Source organism: Monodelphis domestica, chromosome 3 (assembly GCF_027887165.1).
Source record: "Monodelphis domestica isolate mMonDom1 chromosome 3, mMonDom1.pri, whole genome shotgun sequence".
Lineage (NCBI taxonomy): Eukaryota > Metazoa > Chordata > Mammalia > Didelphimorphia > Didelphidae > Monodelphis > Monodelphis domestica.
The window spans coordinates 303588502-303610968 of record NC_077229.1 but is presented as its reverse complement, the minus strand read 5'-3'; the positions used below and the strand labels follow the sequence as shown (position 1 = coordinate 303610968).

The 22467-nt window shown below is 36.5% G+C and overlaps 1 protein-coding gene and 1 long non-coding RNA gene across 16 annotated transcripts in view; one reads left to right on the top strand and one right to left on the bottom strand.

Moving 5' to 3' along the window:
- LYN (LYN proto-oncogene, Src family tyrosine kinase) overlaps positions 1-22467 on the bottom strand; it is a 221729-nt gene that overhangs the window by 14301 nt on the left and 184961 nt on the right. The gene's annotated exons all lie outside the window — the stretch shown is intronic.
- LOC103098883 (uncharacterized) overlaps positions 1-22467 on the top strand; it is a 110730-nt gene that overhangs the window by 63629 nt on the left and 24634 nt on the right. For 5 of the 7 annotated variants that reach the window (XR_008917725.1, XR_008917724.1, XR_008917723.1 and 2 more), the window contains 2 exons: positions 3596-3728; positions 7729-7970. This is a non-coding gene — a long non-coding RNA (uncharacterized LOC103098883). Of the gene's footprint in view, positions 1-3595; positions 6667-7728; positions 7971-22467 lie in introns of all 7 variants that reach the window. The other 2 variants (XR_008917721.1, XR_008917720.1) reach the window with 2 other exon arrangements.

Below are 22467 nucleotides of genomic sequence, written 5' to 3'. Positions count from 1 at the left end.
AGACAGGTTAAAGTGATCAAATTAAATGCCAATAGGAACATGGAGAAACAGGTCTAATGCTATATTGCCAGAGTAGCTGTGAAATTTTTTAGAAAAAAAGATGGAAATAGACATTTAAAAAGCTATAAAGCAGTGACCTAGGGATCCTATTACTAGAACTAGACACTAGGGGCATTACTGAGAAGACAAAATGCTCCGTATGTATGAAAATATTCACGGATGCTTTGTTGGTAATGACAAAATAACGGTAAACAACACAAATGCAATAATGGGAGAAATGGCTGAATAGATTGTGATATTTCAATTTAATGAATTGTATTGTGTTATTAGAAATGACAAATATTAGAAATATAAAGAAATAAGGGAAATATATGAAGAGATTTAAAGAGAATAAGAACAATACATACTCTGAGTACATTAAGAAACAACAACCACAAAATCAAGAGAAAAAAGTATCCATGTAGGGGGCAGCTGGGTAGCTCAGTGGATTGAGAGCCAGGCCTAGAGATGGGAGGTCCTAGGTTCAAATCTGGCCTCAGCCACTTCCTAGCTGTGTGACTCTGGGCAAGTCACTTGATTCCCATTGCCTAGCCCTTACCATCCTTCTGCCTTGGAGCCAATACACAGTATTGGCTCCAAGACAGAAGGCAAGGGTTTAAAAAAAAAAGTATCCATGTAAAAGAAATTCAAAGGGAACTCAAAAGCATAGGTTATTTGTACTAACAGACATATAATGTACATATTTTTAAGCAAATTGTAAACAATTTGGAATTTTTGGTTTTGCACAAAATTTTTTATGTACTTTAAACATTTTTGTTGTTGTTTTTGGTGGTGGTGGTCATTAAGTATATAATAAAAAAAGAAAATTGAACTTATCTTGTAATTTGATCATCCCCTTAAATAAAAGGAGAAGAAATGTATACTAACATTTGAAATCAGGTATATTTTAATTAATTAATAAAAACAATGGCTAACATTTAAATTTCACTTGAAGGTTTACAAAGTACTCTACACATATTATCTCATTAAATATCATAATACTTTGAGATAATTGCTATTATCATCCTCATTTTACAGATGAAGAATTTGGGCTCAAAGAACTTAAATGACTTGCCCAGAGTCACACAGTTCATCAGTATCTGATACAGTATGCAAACTCAGTACTTCCTAACTCCATGAATGGAAGTCTACTTACTCTGTGACCTAACCAATTTAAGAACTCAAATATTCCAGTAAGTTTGAGAATACCCTCCAGAAGAGGAAAAATAAATAAAACATCATTAAATAAGTCATTTAACCTCTATGTGCCTCAGGCAAAACTAGGACAAAAGTTATGAGTCACTGGCAAGTTGTGATCTGCTATGGAGAGACCTGCCAGGGATTTCCCCTCCTCTGGCTAATGAAATATATTTGTTGTTTTTTTTCCCCTTCAAATCAAGTGCATCTAATTAAAGAGGAAAGCATAGTGAAGAACCAGAAACCCTTCCCTTCCCCCTTCCCCTTTATAAAGAAGGATACATTCTTCAACAGATCTCTATGCTATAAGTAAAAGAGAAAAAAGAAGTGTATCTGGTGGGAGTAAGAGTAGTGCAGACAACTATTTCTGTTATAAAACTCTTTACATATCATCATCCTCATGACTATTCTTAGATGTAAGCATGATTTATAGTATGCATTTAATTTTTCAGACAAAAAACAACTGGCAGAGAGGTTAGGTGATTTGCCTGTGGTCATATAACCAGTAAGTTGCAGAGTGGAGAGTTGAACTTAACTTTTCTAGCTCCAGATCTAATGTTCTCATTATAACACAGAGCTACTTGAATGTTAGAGAAGATAGCCTTTCTCTTCCCCCTATTCTAATCAATAATAAACCATGGAAACTTTTGTATATCATCACAAACCCTCCCCTCAAGTACCATTTTAGAACAGCTATCATATAAGAAGTCTAATCAACATCTTTCATGAAGTTAGTCAATTCACTCTCAACTATTAATTGCCTTTAGCCTTATTCATCTGGTAGAGATTCTAGATATTCCTAATTAAACTTCCAAGTGTTCACACCTATTACAAAGTGAACAGCAATCATCACTTTATGGTTGGTGTGTCCTGGGTAAGAACAAAAATAGAAACAGCAGTTTGTGGATTTATGAATAGATTTTGTGAGTCAATTCCACTTAAATAACAATTATTTCTGCTTCTCTGAACTTTAAATGCTTTTTATTTGAAAAATTTTATTTAATTAATTGATTTAGAATATTCTCATGGTTTAATGATCACGTTCTTTCCTTCCCCTCCTCCTACTTCCCTCTTGTAGCCAATGAGCAATTCCACTGGGTTTTACATGTGACATTGATCAAAACCTATTTCCATATTATTAATATTTGCATTAGGGTGATTGTTTAGAGTCCACATCCCTAATCATATCGCCATTGACCCATGTGATCCAGCAGTTGTTTTTCTTCTGTTTCTCTACTCCCACAGTTCTTTCTCTGGATTTGGATCGCGTTCTTTCTCATAAGTCCCTCAGAATTGTCCAGGAGCACTGCGTTGCTTCTAGTAGAAAAGTCCATTACATTGCATTGTACCACAGTGCATCAGTCTCTGTGTATGTTGTTCTCCTGGTTCTGCTCCTTTCACTATGCATCAATTCCTGGAGGTCATTCCAGTTGACATGGAATTCCTCCAGCTTATTTCTTTTAGCACAATAGTATTCCATCACCAACAGTTTAAATGGTTTTAAATAAGGTTCCCAAAGAAACTAACCAAGAAAGTACAAAAGACATAGATCTCTTATTTCAGCAGGAAGTACAGATTAACTAAGTAGAAACTTCTTTGTCCAAGTGTGCTAGATGAAAAACTAGGGTGGTACTAATAGTGGAGAAAAAAACCAAGGAAGGGTAAAATGGGATAACCTGATTCTATTGACTGTAGGTAATGGCATTTCTTTGCCCTCCTATGACTTGGCCTTCTTTCAGTCCTCATGCCTATTTTGATTATACTCACATCTTCTTATATGGAAGACTGTCTTATACTGATCCTATGTTAGGGGCTCTTCAATTCTCAAAAATAGTAGGCAGTGGGTACCAAGCCTAGTAGGTAGCAGAGGCAACAACAGATTGGGGAAGAAGATGGACAACATCCGTTCCAATTTGTTTTCAATTTCCTAATTCTTCACCAGTATTCAATAGGCATTCTTGCCTTCCATATATCCTATATAGCTTTACTCTATCCTTCCCCCAACTTCCTGAATTTCCCTCATACTGCCATCTTCATTTAAAAAAGCAATACTTCACTACATAGTCTCAATCTCCTCAACTCCTGTGATCTTCATTATTTTGTTCAGTTCATATCTGCTCCCCTTCAGCTACTTATTGCCATAGATATCCTTGGAATCTAGTAATAAAATATTTTGCCTCCTCTTACTGGAGTTATATTTATTGCAGGGCAAAATATTCTTAGATATCCTTTAGAAAAAATGGATGCCTAGGGTAATGTAGCATGAATAAAAAGGTTAGGCACTATCCTGTAAAAATAGTATCAGGATCAAGATTTCCCCTGCATAACAGGCTAGAAAAGAAAAATATCTTTTTTTCAGAAGTGGGAAGCTATTGTGTGGAAGACTGCATATATCATCCGGTTCAGTAGCTGTGTCAGTTGATATCAATAAAAAAATTAAGCAAACAATACAGTCTGGAGTGTCAAAAGTTGGAATTGGCTGAGCTATCCAGGTAAGATAAGAATAAGAACTAGGAATTTCTTTTGGTATGGTATAGAAAAAAAGAAGATAAAAAATGAAAGAACTCTTCTTAGCATTCAGATAAAATTTGTAAAGCACTATGTAAACCTTAAAATGCTTTATATGCAGGGCCATCTTATTAAATAGAAGGAGGGATGGAAGAAAATAGAACTGACCAACTCTTAATTTGTTTCTGCTTTCTCTGCCAAGGAGAATGATGTTTAGGCTGGAAAAGACAGAACAAAAATAGTTAATTAAGAGTCAGTTCTCTAGAGTGCCAGGTCTGGGATAGGAAGACCTGGGTTCAAATCTGGCCTCAGATATTTCTTGGCTCTGGGACTGTGGGCAAGTCATTTTATCCAGATTGCCTAGCCCTTGTAGAAATAATACTAAGACAAAAAGTAAAGGTTTTTTTTTTTTAAGGTCTATTTTCAATATAATAAGGAGATAATGAGAGGACACCTAAGTTACAAGTCACCAAGTCCAGATTAACTCCATTCTCAAGCATTGAAAGCATTGGCAGATATAATTTTGAATTATCTTTGAAAGATCAAATGCTTCAATTTCTTTAAAGGAATAAAGTGGAAACAGTTGACTATAGGCTAGTGTTCATGATTTTGATTCCTGGCAAAATTCTAGAACATTATTAATATCAAAATGAAGATTAGCCACTATGTAGAACAGAAGCGTCAAACTCAGGGCCCTTCCAGCATGGCCTGGACAAGATTAATATATAATTGAAAAATATTGAACAAAATACCTAAAAATACAATAAAACAGAGATGTTAATTTGTGGTTTTCTAAGTCAGTCTGTGGTTTTCTAAATCAGGGCAGCTAGGTGCCACAATTGATAAGAGTGGTGGGTCTGAAGTCAGGAGGACTCATCTTCCTGTTTGCCTCAGTTCCTCATCTGTAAAATGAGCTGGAGAAGCAAATGGCAACCCATTCTAGTTTTGGCAAGAAAACTCCAAATGGGATCACGAATTGTCAGCTACAACTTAACAACAACAAAACAGTTGGCCTGCAGGGATAAATTTCCATTTGTGTTTGACATCACTAAACTAGAAAAGAAAGGGGCTGATTTCAAAGGGCCAACATTAAGGTCAACTCATGCAAGACTAACTTAAATGTATTTCCTTTGTTAACTGGGTTATCAAACTATTAGGTCAGTGAAATGCTGTGGATATAGTAACTGGTGTTCATATGGTCTCACCTCCATTAGATTTTGCACTCCTGATGGTCAAGAAATACCTTTGGTCTCTCTTTGCATTTCCAACCCAACTTAGCACAGTGCCTGCCATTTAGCAGGCACTTAATAATTGCTTATTGACTGACTGACCTAAATCTTAGCTTTTGACAAAGTATTTCACACTATTCTTGTGGAATAGTTGAAGAATAATTAGATTTGGCCAGACCAAAAGAACAGGAGTCATTACCGGTGTGAAATAGGGAATGTAAGTTACTATCCCCATTTTATAGAGGGGTGAAATGAGGCTCAACTAGGTTGAATGACTTGTCCACAATAGTTAACAAGTATATAATCACCTCTCAAGACTTCTTTTCTAGAAAACTCCATTAACTCACATTTATATGGTATTTCAAGGTTTACAAAGTCCTTTCCTAGCAATAGCTTTATAAGGTAAGTGATTGAAATATTAACCTAGTTTTAGGGACAAAGCTCCAAAAGGTTAAGTGACTCATCCAGAGTCTCACAACTACTAAATCTCTGAGTCTTGATGCAAATCTTGGTTCTTCTGATATGAACAACACAATGTCCCATTAATGTGTGCATCTAATGATTATAAACTCCTAATTGAAGGTAAGTATTGTATCTTTTTTTTTTCAATTTTGTATTATGTCATTGAGAAGTCTGATTAGCAAATAACAAATACTTATTATATATTTCTGGAATTGATTAGGTTTTTACACTGCTTTTCTCACAGTAGTATCTAGACCTTTCTAGAAGGGTTACTAAGCTAAATTATTGACCTCTAAGGCAACAAAAGAGGACTGAAATGTAAAAAAAAAAAGTACAAAAATTCAAATGATAAGAACAACCCAGAACAGCAAAAGATTTAAAATAAAGATCATATCTTGCTACCTATTGAAGATTTAATCCTTTATTATCTCAAAAACAAGTTGTAACAATCACAGAAAAATATGGAAAGAAGTAGTAGTAGTAGTAGTAGTCTCTCGGTAACCGAGGATGACGATTGTCTTTGTGCGTTTTCATCTATGGTGTATAGATGAGTGTGCACAAAGACACTTGTGCGTGAAGGAGATTTAAGTGGAAAAGTCGATGCACAGAGACAGTCCCACTCTCTCGGCGTTGGAAGCCTGGGTCCAGTGGCACGAAAAGTCCTTACACCTGGAGACTTCCTCAGCTGCATTGGAGGGCTGTGTTGTCTTTTGTGCTCCAACAAGCCCTAAGCACTGCACAGTGCTTTGCTGATAGATAGGAAGTACTTAATAAAGGCTTATTTGTTGATATTATGTTGATTGAATCTCAAAATACAATTGAAAAGAGATTAGCCTCATGATCCAAATTGGAAATAATGTAGGCATAATTAAATCAATCCCTATTCAAGAAGTTTTAGGAGTTCTCTATAGTCACTAGGACAATATACAAACTTTTGTTGACATTGAAGGTCTTTCACAATCAGAATGATTATCTTTTATGCAGTCTTTCTTGTAGCATTTCCATCCCAGTCAGGCTGACTGCTTGTAGTATACACCATTTTCTACTTCTAAAAATGATTCCCCCAGGTTTTCCTAGAAAGAACTCCTTCCTCAACTTCACCTGTTGGAATTCTTGTTTCCCTTCAGGATTCAGCTCAAAGCCTCAACAATTAGAAGCAGCAAGGTGGTGCATGCTGAGCTTAGAGTCTGGGGAAAAGGAGCTCAAATCTTGCTGCATATTTACTATATGTGTGAGTGTATCTTCTAAGTCTCAGTATTCCTGTTGTAAAACGAGGCAGTTGGATTCAGATGTCTGATGCTCCTTCCAACTCTAAATCTAGACACACTTTAGGGGAAGATAAAGTTGTAATCTCCTGATTGAACAATGAAGCTACTTAACTCATTCCTTATAGTGAAGCTAGGACCTTAAGCTGTCTATTTTTAGATCTAATACAAAAAGGTGTTAAGTACCTATAAAGGGTTAAGTTAATCACAAAAAAGTCAAGTAACTCACAAAAGGCAAGCTTAAATAAAAAGTGTGAAGTACACAAAATACACAAAAAGATATTTTATATATATATATATATATATATATATATATATATATATATATATATATATGTAATATATAACCAAAGAAGGTGAGAACTAAAGAGTGGTGAGAACTAAAGAATGGGCAGTCCTGGCTAAAGCATCTACTGTGATTAGTAGACATGAAAATTTAGGGGAGGTGACATGAGAGAAAATTCTCTTTAAAAGGCTAAAATTCAGTTCAAGAGATTATTCTGAACTCAGTTCAGGAGATTGAGTACAGTGGAGGACTGGAACCCAGCTTGGAGATAGTCTCATGGGGAGTGATAAGACTGACTCCCTTACCCTTAGGCTCAGGGAGGTCACTTTGGCCAAGGCCTTTAACTACTGCCTGGCTCAACTTGAGCCAGAACAGTTTAAATTAATTCTCTCTCTGTGTGTCTGTCTGTCTGTCTGACTGTCTGTCTCTCTTTCCTAAATTCCTTCTCTCTCTATTAATTAAAATCTCCATAATTCCCAGCTGATTTGGGTATTTTATTATTTGAGAATTTTCCCTGGTGACCAATCATTTAGATTTAAGTCAAAACACTAAAATTATCCTTAGACTAGGTTACTATATTTGATCCAACACTGTCAGATGAGAATCCACATTATCTCTAATGACCCCCAAAAAAGAATACTTAAAATTATTTTTCAGTAATTTTTGCCCCCTAAAAAACCTGTATTTAACAACATCCTCAATTTGGAAATCTTTTTTTTTTAACCCTTACTTTCTGTCTTAGAAATAGCTCGATGACAGAAAGGGTAAGGAAAGAAGTGTTGCAAAGTAAAGTGACCAGAACAAAGGGAAGGTTGTAAACAGTAACAGCAATAATATATGAGGATCAACTGTGAATGACTTGGCTATTATCAACAAGGCAAGGATCCAGGACAACTCCAAGAATTCATGACAAAAAGGGGTTATCTATCACCATAGAAGGAACAGATGGAATCTGAATGCAAATTACATAAATTTTTCTACAGTGTAAGTAATATGTCTTTTACAATGTGACAAATATGGAAATATGTATTATATGATAATGTATGTACAACCTATATCATATTACCTGCCTTCTTGGGGAGGGGAGAGGAGATAGAGAGAAACAGAAAGAGAGAGAAGATAAATACGTATTCATTGCTAACTTAATATTAGATGCTGTAGTCCACATTTATGGCCTGAATGCTTTCAAGATTAAAGCAAAAAGGGTGGGGGCAGCTGGGTGGCTCAGTGGATTAAGAGTCAGACCTAGAGATGGGAGATCCTAGGTTCAAATCTGGCCTCAAACACTTCCCAGCTGTGTGACCCTGGGCAAGTCACTTGACCCCCATTGCCTAGCCCTTACCACTCTTCTGCCTTGGAGCCAATACACAGTATTGATTCCAAGATGGAAGGTAAGGGTTTTATTAAAAAAAAAAAAGAAAAAGATTAAAGCAAAAGGGTCATGCTTACAAGAGTCTTTTCATTTATTTCTTTAAGTTTTCAAGATTATTGCATTCTATAATCTAGTCTCTTATTCAAAGAATATAAAAGACTGTGGTTGCTTAAAATTACACCACATTTCTGCTGACTTTCAGAATTTTACTTCTGACTGTCTCCGTCAGATTAAGGCAGTATACCTAAGCTAACTACTAAAAATCTTCTATTGTTTGGAAGATTTTTATAAGTAAAATTAAAATTGAAAAATAGGGGGGAAATGAGAGAGAAGGGAACATGCTTTTCAAAAATACCAGAAAAAATGTTTTAAAATTGTGTTTGACATATAATCCAGAAAACAATTTTATTCTGAAAAAGCAAGTTGTATTTGAAAGTCCCCACATATCTTCTCCAGCTTTACTTAGGTAATGTCCTCTGCCCCAAACTAAGTCTACTTAGAATCTTAGTCAATTAACTCTGAAGTGAAAGACTGCCCAAAGAAATTGAATATGATGTAAATATTTTACTTCAGTTAATTTTTCAAAAACTTCATTCAGACTCATATAAGTAACTGGCTTGAATTAGAAGGAAAGTTTTGTTTTGATAAAAAGCAAAAACTAACCAATTGATAACAAGAAGGCTATATTTAACTAGCTAATCATTCAGATGAATTATACCACCTGACAGAAATCATATTAGTCACACATTCTATGTCTGATACATTTCTAACATACTCAAGAGCTACATGATCTTATTTTGCTTTATGACTAGTTTTGAGCCAGCTAAGAAAAATTAGTGGAATTACTGCAAGTAATATTTGAAGCATCTATGATCTCATCAGCACTGTAAACTTCTGGTGTAGAAAGGAGTTGGTGCAAATACAGCAGAATAAGCATTGGCTCTAAGAGTCAGAGCATATGGATTCAAATTTCACCAAAGGAACTTGCTGTCTGTGTGACCCAGGACAAGTCATTTAACCTCTCTTGGCTTCGGCTTCCTCATCTGTAAAATTAGAGGGTTGAACTAGGTGGTCTCTGAGGTGCCTTTTAGCTCTCCGTTTATGATCATACAACACCTTCCAAGCTACCAAGAGTCAGATGTGAGATCTGAATTCAGATCTTGCTAACTCCAAACCCAACATTGGATCTAATGGGTCGTACTGCTTTCAGAAAGGATCTCTGGTATAATTCGAAATTAATATTTTATATTGTAGGTTTTCCATTTTCAAGTTATTGATAGGGGCTTAGAGGTTAGGTAGTTCTAGAGTAAGATAATAAGAATGAACAGCTATAACCAGGAAAATTCATCAGCAAGTTTACTTCATAAATGCAGGTCAAATTGGTTTAGACAGCAGACTGGACAAATTGAATTTGGAATAACATTGAAAAAAAGAAAATCTTCAGTGAAACAGAGAAGGCAAAAGATGGTTTTGCCCTCTGAGTCAAAGAAAAAAACTAAGTGCTTTACCTCCTATTACTTCCTGTGGTAATGAGTCTGGTGCTCTGTCAGAGTGAAAACTATAATACTAAAAATAAAAAATAAAATCATACTGCTCCTTTCATCCAAAGAACACTGAGTACTTTGTAAAAACAAAAAAGAGAAAAACAACTTGCAGATGTGATTGCTAAGCTATTAATGATTTGGGGGTGGGGAGAGAATTATGGTAAAGGGGTTAAGGTCCACAGGATTGAGAATGAGTAAATATTCTCATTTTTAAAATAGGAAATAAAGTGGATTCTTCAAATTATTGAATTCCATTGATTACTGCCAATAATCTGGAACAGATTAAAAGGGATAATTTTATGAACTAGAAAAAGGAAAAAAAAAAGACTAGAAAGAAAAGTCGTGTTAGCTATTAAAAAGCACAGATAGGGATAGCAAAGAAATCAACACTTTGATTGCTTAGTTGATAAAGACAACTTACTGATTAGGAAACTGCTTCTGCCAGTGGATAGAGCACAGAGCCTGGAATAGGGAGGACCTAGATTCATATCTGACCTCAGATACTTCCTACCTGTGTGGCCCTGGGCAATTACTTACCTCTAATTGCATAGTCCTTACCACTCCTGTTTTAGAATTGATACTAAGACAGAGGGTAAGGGTTATTTACAAAGAGACAGAGACAGAGAGAATTGCTTAAAGTATTGAGAGATTAAATGATTCAACTCAGGTCAAGCAGCCAGTAAAATGTCAGAGGCAGAACTTGAAGCCAGTACTTAAGGTCATGTCTCTATTCACTGCACTTTGCTGCCATATTGGGAAGTATAGTTTATTAATGACAAATCATGTCAGACTAATCTCTTTCAGAGGGTTCTAGTGGGCAACATGGAAAAAATATGGACTTGATGGTAGTCCATTTGGTTGGTTATAGGATTGGCACAATGGCTAGAGGCAAAGATAAATGTTTAATCAACTGACTTCATCCTAGAGGTAGGTCTATAGTAAAAAGCATTTGGGCTTCATTATTGATCTGATTCTGTTCAACATTTTCTTCAATGTCTTAGAACAGTGATGGTGAACCTATAGCATGACTGTCAAAGATAGCATGCACAGTGCTCTCTGTGGGCACTTGGCTGTCCTCTCCCCCTCAAATTCATTATTAGAAAGGCAGAGGGACTAGAGAAAAGCTACTCTCTTCACCCTCTCCTTATGCCTAATGACATTTTTTTTTCATACCCCTCCACCCCGGTGCCCAGCAACCCAAAGGGAGAGCTTTCTCCTTCCCCTGTGTGGGGTAAGTGGGGGCAGGGCATGCCTGACACTATGGGGGGGGTAGGCATGGAACTCAGTCTGAGGGGGTGGGAGCAGAGCTTGGCACTCTGTCTCCAAAAGGTTCACCATCACTGTCTTAAAAGATGACAGTTAGCAAGCTTTTTTATTTACAGATAATTACAGACTGGTGACTTTTTTTTTTAAGCCCTTACCTTATCTTAGAATTGATATAAAATATCAATTCCAAGGCAGGTGGACTAATACTTTGATAGAAGTGGTGCCCCAAAGGATCTTAATGGATGGAAAAAATAGATTACAAATGACAAAATTGAATTAAATAGAGATAGAGGAGGACCTCTATCCTTGGGTTAGGAAAAAATAATTCATTAAATCCAGGGTGAAAGAATAATGGTAAGAAGGGAGTTATAGAAAAAAGACCAGAGAATTTCCATGGACTATCTATTCAATAAGTCAACCGTGTGATATGGTAGGCAAAAGAACTAATGGGATCTTGGGATCCATGAACAGAAGCACAGTCCCCAGGGACTTGAGTATTGCTGTATTATTTCCTGGTCTGACCATATCTGGAGTATCTAATCCAATTTTGGGTGACACATTTTAGGAAGTTTATTGGCTAGATGAAGTAGACATTTGCCCTTAGATCATCAGCCAAATGGATATACTCAATGAATCTGAGTTAATGCTTCAATAGGACTATCAGATACATGAACTTTGAAACATGTTAGAAATATTAAATGAATATACATAGGGAATAAAATGCCCACTATGTATATAAACATTCACAATGTATGTTCATGTAGATGTTTCCAGTGTATTTATAGTACATTTTTCTCTTATTCTTTAGTCTATGAGCCTTTGAGGGACAGGTACAATGTTTCCTGAATGTAGCAACCTGAATAACAGTTTCCTGAAAGTAGCAACCATGTATAGCTGCTGGGTAAGAATCTCAGAGGCACAAAAATTAACTGATTATGGTTGGAAATTCCCAAGAGAGTTTCTGTGAAGAAAAACAGTAGATACACTGTAAGATACCGCACCTAAACACATTTAGAGTGAATTGTCAATAATTCTCAAATGATGGATTTCTTAGAAATAGTTATTATATGCCTTGTACTAGCACTGCATAAGATTAAAAAGATAATAATAATAAAGCATAAGGCATGATCCCTACCTTCAAATAATGACTCTAACATACATGAAACAAAGAGGCCATAGGACTAAATTATACAATGGTAATTCAAATCATTGTGAGTGGAAATAATCAGATAAGACTTCTGAGAGTAAGAAGTAGACTTTGAGTTGGGAGTCAAAGGATGAGTCAAAGGATAAGGGCAGGGGTGCTGAGGCAGGAATGAAGGAACCTTCTGGGAGAGGGAGACAGAGAATTCAGGCTGACTAGAGCAGATCTGCTTTGGGAAGAAATAGGAAATACAATGGGATAGGTCAACTGAAGCCATGTTTTGGAAGGTTTTTAAAGATTTGTTGAGAGGGGGACTCTCTCTCTCTCTCTCTCTCTCTCTCTCTCTCTCTCTCTCTCTCTCTCTCTCTATTTCTCTCTCTCTCTCTCTCTCTCTCGTGGTTTATCACTACCTTCCTTCACAGAGATCTGAATCTAGTGTTTTGCTATGGCATGGAGGTGGTCCTGGCTTCCATCCTCACAATGGCAAGATCTACACTCAGCTCAGAAGGCTCCCCCCATCAAAAATAATGCTCTATAAGGCTGTGGATCCTTTGTAAAAAGTTCACTTTGATTAGTTAAGGATAAGAAAGCTAATCATCAGAATACTGTTTTATTTTGCCCACATTTAACTCACGAAGGTCATTCAAAGCATGAAGGAGTTACAGTCTAACCAAGGAAAGAATATTTGTAGCAATGAAGTCACACATTGTTTCAGCTATTTATCTTTTACTCAAGAACTTTGGAGGCCCAGACCCTTCCACTGAGCAAAATCATACAATTTAATTGGAAGGAACTTCAGTGGTCATCTAGTCCAACTCATACATGAACCAGAAGCTGATCTTCTCTGTTGACTAGGCCTACTAGAATGTAAACTTTTTGAGGACCAGACCTGTATATTAATAATTATAATAATCATCATTTATATAGGTTTTTTCTTTAAAAAAAAACTCTTATCTTCCATCAATTCTGTGTATTCCTTCAAAAGCAGAAGAGAGGTAAGGGCTGGGCAATGGGGTTTAGGTGACTTGCCCAGGGTCAAATAGCTAGGAAATATCTGAGGCAACATTTGAATCTAGGACCTCTGGTCTCTAGACCTGGATCTGAAGCCACTGAGCCATTTAGTTGCCCTTTGCTACTCACTATTTTTTTTAAACCCTTACCTTCTGTCTTGGATTGGCTCCAAGGCAGAAGAGTGGTAAGGGCTAGGCAATGGGGGTCAAGTGACTTGCCCAGGGTCACACAGCTGGGAAGTGTCTGAGGCCAGATTTGAACCTAGGACCTCCCATCTCTAGGACTGGCTCTCAATCCACTGAGCTACCCAGCTTCCCCGCTATTCACTATTTTTGTCATCCCAGGTAAGTCACAAACTCTCTAGGCCTCAGTTTCCTCATTTGTAAAATGAAGGGGAGGACAAAAGCTCTAAATCTATGATACTGGTTATTATACAAGAATAAGACAAACGTTCAGAATTATGCAATTTTAGAGCGAGAAGGAGCCTTGAACCTATATGTGGTATATGTTGGTGATGGAATACTATTGTGCTCAAAGGAATAATGAACTGGAGGAATTCCATGTGAACTGGAACAACCTCCAGGAATTGATGCAGAGTGAGAGGAGCAGAACCAGGAAAACATTCTACACAGAGGCTGATACACTGTGGTACAATCGAATGTAATGAACATCTCCATTAGTGGAAATGCAGTGATCCTGAACAACCTGGAGGGATCTATGAGAAAGAACACTATCCACATTCAGAGGAAGAACTGTGGGAGCAGAAACACAGAAGAAAAACTGCTTGATTACATGGGTTGATGGGGATATGGCTGCGGATGTAGACTCTAAATGTTCACCCTCGTGCAAACATCAACAATATGGAAATAGCTTCTGATCAAGGACACATAAAACCCAGTGGAATTGTACATCAGCTACAGGAAGGGGTTGGGGGAGGGGAGGGAAAGAAAATGATTTTTGTAACCAAGGAATAATGTCCTAAATTGACTAATTAAATAAAATTAAACAAAAAGAAGATAATCTACACTAATTCTCTCATTTTTTGCAGATGAGAAAAGAGAGGCCTAGGAAGATTAAAAGATTTACCTGAAGTCACACAGTTTTGTAATAGAGGCAGGACTACTAGCTCAATATAGGTTCTCTAACTTCCACACCAGGGCAATTTCTTTCTTTCTTTCTTTTTTTTTTAAACCCTTACCTTCTGTCTTGGAGTCAATACTGTGTATTGGCTCCAAAGCAGAAGAGTGGTAAGGGCTAGGCAATGGGGGTCAAGTGACTTGCCCAGGGTCACACAGCTGGGAAGTGTTTGAGGCCAGATTTGAACCTAGGATCTCCCATCTCTAGGCCTGGCTCTCAATCCACTGAGCTACCCAGCTGCCCCCACCAAGGCAATTTCTAATTTGACCTATTGTGAGTTTTTAACACAAGTTCACTAGAATTTTTTAAGTGAATATTCCATAGAAAAAGAAAACATCCTCCTGGTAAAAGAAATATTTACTACAAATATTTTGTACAGATAAAATTACCAGGTTTAGGTAAAATAACACATCCTGACTATTACATGCTAGTGCTTTTGTAAATGGTCATCTCCCTCCCCAAATATGGAATGGACTTTAATTTTTCTTTGAGGAAGTTTCATTTAAGGTCTTTTGCTTGGCAAGACGGCAAGATTTGGTGTTCTGAACAGAAAGAAAACAAGAAGCTAAAAAGGGGAAGAAACACCACACAGTTATTGAAGCATTGCTTATCAGAAATCATTTTCTATTGTACCTGGGAAACTGAATCACAAGAGAAGAGCCCCTCTCTTAGAGAACTGAGCAGAGTTGGAAGTAATTTACTTTGGTTTTTCTGTTTGGTATTCAGTCTGACAGAGGCAGAGTTTGTGTAAAGGTTAATGTTCTCCTTCCTTTGTCTCCACCCCTTTTTAGGTAAATAAGGATAGCAACATCATCCTATTTGAGGAGACAGAATTAATTTTTTTAACTTAAATTTTTTTTATTTTTAAAATATTTTTCCATGTTTAAATGACTCATTTCTTTGCCTCCCCGATCCTGGAGCCAGTAAGCAATTCCATGAAGTTATGCAAATATTATCACTTGATACCTATCTCCATATTATTCATTTTGGTAATAGAGCAATCGAGATAATTTAGTTCATTTCAGTAGGTATTTATTAATAGCCTACTATGTGTCAGGCACTGTGTTAAGTGTTGGAAATACCTAAAGAAGTAAAATACAGTCTCTGTTCTCTCTTCAGTCTCTGGAACCTAAAATCTAACAGGGGAGATGACAAGCAAGTTATAGAGAAGATGAATAGGAAATAATTAACAAAGGGAAGGCACTAGAATTCAGAGGGATTATGGAAGGATTCCTGTAATAAGTGGGATTTTAGCTCAGGCTTAAAGGAAGTCAAGGTGTTAGTAGTCAAGAGGAGGAAGAGTCTTTCAGGCATTGAGGACAGCTGGAGAAAATGCTCAAAGCCGAGAGATTGAGCATCGCATTCAATGAACAACAAGGAGCCCAATGCCACTAGATTAAAGAATATGTGTCATGGAGTAAAATGTAGGAAGCCTGGAAAGGTAGGAGGGAGCTAGGTTATGAAGGGTTTTGAAAGCCAAACAGAGCATTTTAAATTTACTTCTGGAGGCAACAGGGAGCCACTGAAGTTTATTGAGCAGGGAGTAGATATGATCAGACATATTTTAGGAAAATCATTTTAGTGTCTGAATGGAGGATGCATTAGAGCAGGAAAAGATTTGAAGCAGGCAGAATCACCACAAGGCTATTTCAGCAATCAAGGTGTGAAGTGATGCCTGTGTTAGAATAATGGCAGTGTCAAAAAAAGGGGTATTCAGGAGAAATTGCAAAGGTGAAGTCAATAAGCCTTGACAAGAGCTTATATATTAGGGTAAGATAGTGAAGAATCCAGGTGATTTCTGAGGTGAGTTTGAGGGACTGGGATGATGATATTACCCTCTGCAATAACACAAAGTATAAAGGGGTAAAGTTTAGGGGGAAAGATAATGAATTCCATATTGTACATATTGAATTTGAGGTACTTATTGGACATCCACTTTGAGATGTCTGAAAGGTAGTTGAAGATGTGAGATTGGAAGCCAGAAGAGAGATTGGAAAAGGAAAGATAGATTTGGGAATCATCAGTATGAAGATGGTATTAAAAATCCATGAGAACTGATAAAATCACCAAGTGAAGTAATGAGAGAGGGGGGTCCAGTATAGAACCTTTAGGCATACCTATTATTAGAGGGCATGATCAGCAAGTGGATCCAGAAAAGGAGACAGAGAAGAAGCAGTCAGATAGAAAGGAGGAAAATCAGGAGCAGGTGGTTTCCTGAAAACCTAGAGAAAAGAGAGTATCAAGAAGGAGAGAGTGATCATCAGTGTCAAAAGCTACCAAGAAGTCAAGGAGAATGATGACTAAGAAAAGGCTATTAGATTTGGCAACTAAGAGATAATTAGTAACTTTGGAGAGAACCATTTCAGTGGAATAATAAGATCAGAAGCCAGATCATAAGGAGTTAAGAAGAGAGTGAGAGAAGAGAAAGTGAAGTCACCGAGATGGCCTTTTTTGAGGAATTTAACTACAAAGGCCAGAAGAGATATAAGATGATAACAAGAATGGAAGGATCAAGTGAGGGGCTTTTTTTCTGATGATAGAGGAAACATGGACATGTTTGTAGGCAATAGGAAATGAGGCAGTAGAGAAGGAGAGGCTTTGAAAATAAGTGAGAGTAAGAATAATGGGTTCATAGAAGACTAAATACTAAAACATTTCAAAATAAAGTAAAAGCAAATTCTAATATAATACTAAATGACACCATAATAGTCATGAAAATATGAGAATGCAACAATGGTCTGAATGAAAAATAATCACACACACACACACACACACAAACAGACTACTTATAGGATGGGGGACCAGGGGAGAAAATTTGTTCTTAGTGTATCCAAGCTGTGGTGTGAAGATCCTATCCAGTCAAAGAAAGAAAGAGGAAAGGTCCAATCTCAATCTTATCTAATTTTAAAGCAACTGACATTTAACCTATGGCTTTTCCAATTAATTTAGTTTAGATGTGTAAGGAGAACATTTACTTACATGCAACAGAAATACTATTATAAAATGTCATCATTCATTTGCTTTCATCTATCAAAACTCTGGTTTTGTTAGTTTTTGAGAATCTCAGCAAAGTTTTTGTTAATGACTTTCAACACCAGTTTTTTGTGAAGCTACCTACCTGTTCTTTGTTGCTATGGTATCCCTACATCATACTTACAACTTCAGTAGCCAGCGTTGGTACAACAGCATTTAAATTAAACCTTATTTCTTATTGCCTACTTTGCTTTTCACTACTTCCTACAGTATCCTATCTGAATTAGAAGAATAAAACAACCTGTTAATAGTACAAAATGCAGAGAACACCCTGCTTTTTTTTGGAAGGGAGGAGGTAGAGATGGGGAAGAGGAAGGCATACTGGAGGAAGAAGCAGAAAGTCTCAGTAATTCAGAGTTAATAAGGAAACTCCATAGACTACTGGGAAAGAAAAGAAGGACTTACTAAATGGAATAAGAGAAAAAAGAAATAGATAGTACTCTCAGTACTGGTGGAATTTATAAACACTTAAACAAAACCTAAATTCTCAGATTGAGCAAAGAAACAACTTCACAATACAATTATCCCATCTACATTATAGGGGTTGGGGCACAGACCCTCTATAATCTGGAAAATCCACCCCAAATTTTTGCCTTCCCTTTGTGTCAGAAAAGAAATCTGATTTTTTTCTTTTTATTTTATGGGGTGTTTATAGCACACCTCAGGCATTTATGAGTTCCTAAACTTTTAAAGATACCTTGACATTTCAACCTAGGGTGTCATCTGCTGACTTTTACTTATTTTAACCTTAAAAAAGAAATCATTTATACTTATGGTATTAAAAGACAAATGTTTATATTTTATAATACTCTGCATATAGTTTATGCATTTCTGAGTTTCTGAGCATTTTATGTGTCATCTGCCGGCCTTTACATGTCATCTATAGCTTTTGCAAAACTAACAAATTCCCATTTAATTTCTTATGCCAACCCATGATATAGTGAAACCACAATAGGGAAAATTACATCATGGAAGGGACAGCAGTGTATTGTGAGATGAAGATCTGGGAAGGTTCAGAGTCTAATCTGATTTTCAATTAGTGATAAAACAGCAAACCCAAAGAGGTTATTGTTTTTAATACTTTTATCGCAATTAGGTGACTGACACTAGGTGGCAATATGGCTTTAATTCAGATGGTATGAACCAGTAGTGTCAAATGTAAATAGAAAAGGGGCCACTAAATCATAGATAAGGATCCCTAAAGGTCACATATCAACTTAGAAAACCATAGATTAACATTATTAACATATTAACAGCTATGTTTTACTGTATTTTTATTTATTTTTAAAATATTTCCCAATTATAATCAAGTTTCAGGCCATGCTCAGGAGTGTTGTGGCAATGTATATCTTGGATCACGTGTTTGACCCTTCTGAAATTATAAGGCATATAATATCATCCTCAAGCTAAGGTTACAACTAAAATATTATAGCTTTTTCTAATAAATAAAAACACTACTCAATTAAAACAGCTAATGACAAACATAAAGAAGCATGCTCATTCTAGAGCATACTTGTCAATGTTGCATCTTAAACCTCCATTTTCTAACCCTTATCACTCTTCTGCCTTAAAATCTATACACAGATTTGCTTCTAAGACAGAAGGTAATGTTTAAAAAAAAAAGAAAAGTAATTAAGCTGTATATACCATTTGATTCCATTGATACCACTATTGGTGATATACAGCAAGAGAGTTAAAGCTAAAAGGAAAGATCCTATATATTTACATACATGCACACATATAGACAAAAATGTTTATGGCAGGATTTTTTGATGAAAAAAAATCATAAATCAGAATTGAAGGTGCCCAATGGCTGGGAAAAGGTAAAATAAATTTCACTCTATCTACAAGAAGATATTATTTATTATGCAGTATGAAAATGTGTGGGCAGCTAGATGGTAGAGCAGATAGAGTGTCTCAGTCCTGAGGTGAAGAAGACTCATCGTCTCATGTTCAAATTTGGCTTGAGGCACTTGAAACTATGGATCCTAAGCAAATCACTTAACCTATTTACTTCAATTTCCTTATCTATACAAAAAGCAGGAGAAGGAAATGGCAAACGACTCCAATATATTTGCCAAGAAAAACCCAAATGATGTTAGGAAGGGTTGGACATGACTGAAAAATGACTGAATAACAAGAAGAAGATGTAAAGGTAGGAGAAATTAGTTCAGTTTTATGGCCTTTGTATCCCCAGCACTTAGGACATAGTAGGTACTTAATAAATTCTAGTCAGTTGTTAACTGATCTGATATCAGCTGAAGTATGCAGAACAAGAATAATTTACACAATGAACACAATAATATAAAAGAAAACATTTTTAAAAGACACTAGAACACTATGGAATAAACAATCTTTATTACAAAAAATGAGCAAAGCATAGCTCTTTCTTCTCAGCAAAGAGGAGGTAGACTATGATACAACAGAATGAGTAATAAATTTGGAGTTGTTTAACCTGAATCTGGGTCTCAAGTCTCCTCTTCTAATAAATTAGGGAGATGGACTGGATGTTCTCTCCTAGCTTTAAATAAAAATCCAACAGATAAAGTGTGAGGTTGGAAGTAGACTTCAAATCTGGCTTCACACACTTACTAGTTATGTGATTCTGGTCAAGTCATTTAATCCTGTTTGTCTCAGTTCTTCATCTATAAAATGAACTGGAGAAGAAAATGGCAAACCACTCTAGCATCTTTACCAAGAAAATCTCAAAGGTGGTCACAAAAAATCAGATAGGACTGAAATGAGTGATCAACAACAAGGTATTAAATAAGGTATACATTGCCAGTTGTATCCATGTAAACATGTATGCCATGTTTACATCTGACACATTGTAGAAACCTAATAAATGCTTATTGATAGAATGATTTGTTTTGCCTTATTGTATTTTTTTTTCAGCACAAGGGAGACAGTAGTGGTAAAGGAGAGAGGGTTTCAAGAAGTGATAGTGATGTAAAAAAGACATCAATAAAGCATCTATTTTTTTTAAAAAAGGAGAACCAGAAGGGAGAAGTACATATAGCATTTCTATTCCAAGAACATAAAACTCCCTCAGGGCTGGATCTCCCTAATAAGGAAATAATCTTCTTCACTGAAAGATTGAAAGTGCCCCATTTCTTTGCATTATAAGTGAGGCTTGATAGTAAATCTGATTAGAATTAGGAATGAACTAGTTAGTCTCATACTGGAAGGAGAAGAAAAGAAAGGAAAAGCAATTTAGCCAAAAGGGCTAGGAGTCAAGTTGGGAAGAGGTTACTCCTGAATATCAGAAAAGCTTTTCCTTCCCTAACTATTCAAAATCAGGAAGCGATGACATAATTGCTCACACAGTGTGATGTTGTAATGTGTATTCACCCAACTTCCTGTTTCCAGTGGGGAGGGGATGGGAAATTGTCAATTGAAGAATCTCAAATTTCTGGTTTAGAGGGAGGATGAGCAAAAGGGCCTTGGGGAATAGTTCTCTGCTCCTCATCCTATCCTGGACAATTCCATTAGAGTTGGACTGTTTATGAAAACTGTCCTCTTGCTGCTCATCTCTCTCTCAACTTGGTGTGTGTACACTTCTATTAGGAAATCTGAAAACATGCTGACTATAGCATCATGTACACTCTAGAATTTCCCAATTCTACATTGATGATTATTGTGGATGCAAAAAAAAAAAGGCCAGTAAGACATTATGTAATCCAAATTATTATGCATTAGCTACCCTCATCTTCCCCCCCACCCAGAACTCAAGCCCCATAATTTATCTAAGCATTTTTGTCTTTTTCCTGATACTCTAAGTAGGGAGGCTAGGGAAAGGTAATAAAGACAGAATTATGTAAACATTTGTGAACCTGTAAGTAAAGCATGAGTACCAGACAGGTAGTGTTTAAGGGAGTGGAGGAGTAAGTTCTGACTGGTTTTCCTCTCCCCTTATCCTATTCAAGAACAAGCAGCAAAATGTGGTGGCAGTCTAACCCTTTATATATTTAAACAAAATACATTCCCTTTAGAGAACTTCAACTAGCATTCACCCATTCATTCAGTAAGCATTTAAAAGCCTACTATGTATGGACCAGGAATTGTAGTAGGTGCCAGAGATTCAAAAGATAAAAAGAAAATAGTCTCTGTCTTTTGGGGATTTACATTCTATTGGAAGAAAATAACACATATGTAGGTAATTATAATAAATGCTTAATGCTTGTTGATTGAATTGAATTTGAGAGCAATCAGAAAAGGCCTTGTGTAGGGGGTAGCATTTGAGCTAAGCCTTGAGAGAAGCTAGGGCAGTGATGGAGAACCTTTTAGACATCAAATACCCAAATTGCAACCCTCATGCCCATGTGAGTCCCCTGCCTTACACCAGACAGGGGAGAGAGGAAGTGTTCCCATTGGACTGCTGGGCAGAAGTGTGGGTCATGTGATAAATGTCCTCTGGTGCTTTGGAGAAGGGGAAGGGAGCAGCCCCCTCTGGCATGAGCCTGTATGTGTGCCATAGGTTCACCAATACAGAACTAGAGATTCTAAGGTGCTGAGAAGAGAGGAGACATTATAGGTGAGATAGTCTGTGTAAAGGCTTAAAGGTAAGAAATGGAATTTAGTGTAAAGGGAATGCAAAATTTTGTCTAGAATGTAGAATACATGAAGGGAATTAATAGGCAATAAGTCTAGCTAAGTAGGCTAGAACTACATAATGGAGGGCTTTAATTGTTCAATTTCTTTTCAAAAGAATTTGTATTTTATCCTACATAGGAAACCCCTTAAGTAGTAGAGTGACATGATCAGGCCTATGAATGAGAAATATCATTTTGGAAGTTCTATACAGGAGAGAAGAGAGACTCAATACAGGAAGGTCAACTAAGAAACCATTAAAATAGTTTAGATGAGAAGTTTGTTGTTCAGTTGTTTTAGTCATGTTTGACTCTGTGATCTCATTTGTGGTTTTCTTGGCAAAAAGATTTGCCATTTCTCCGGCTTATTTTGCAGATGAGGAAA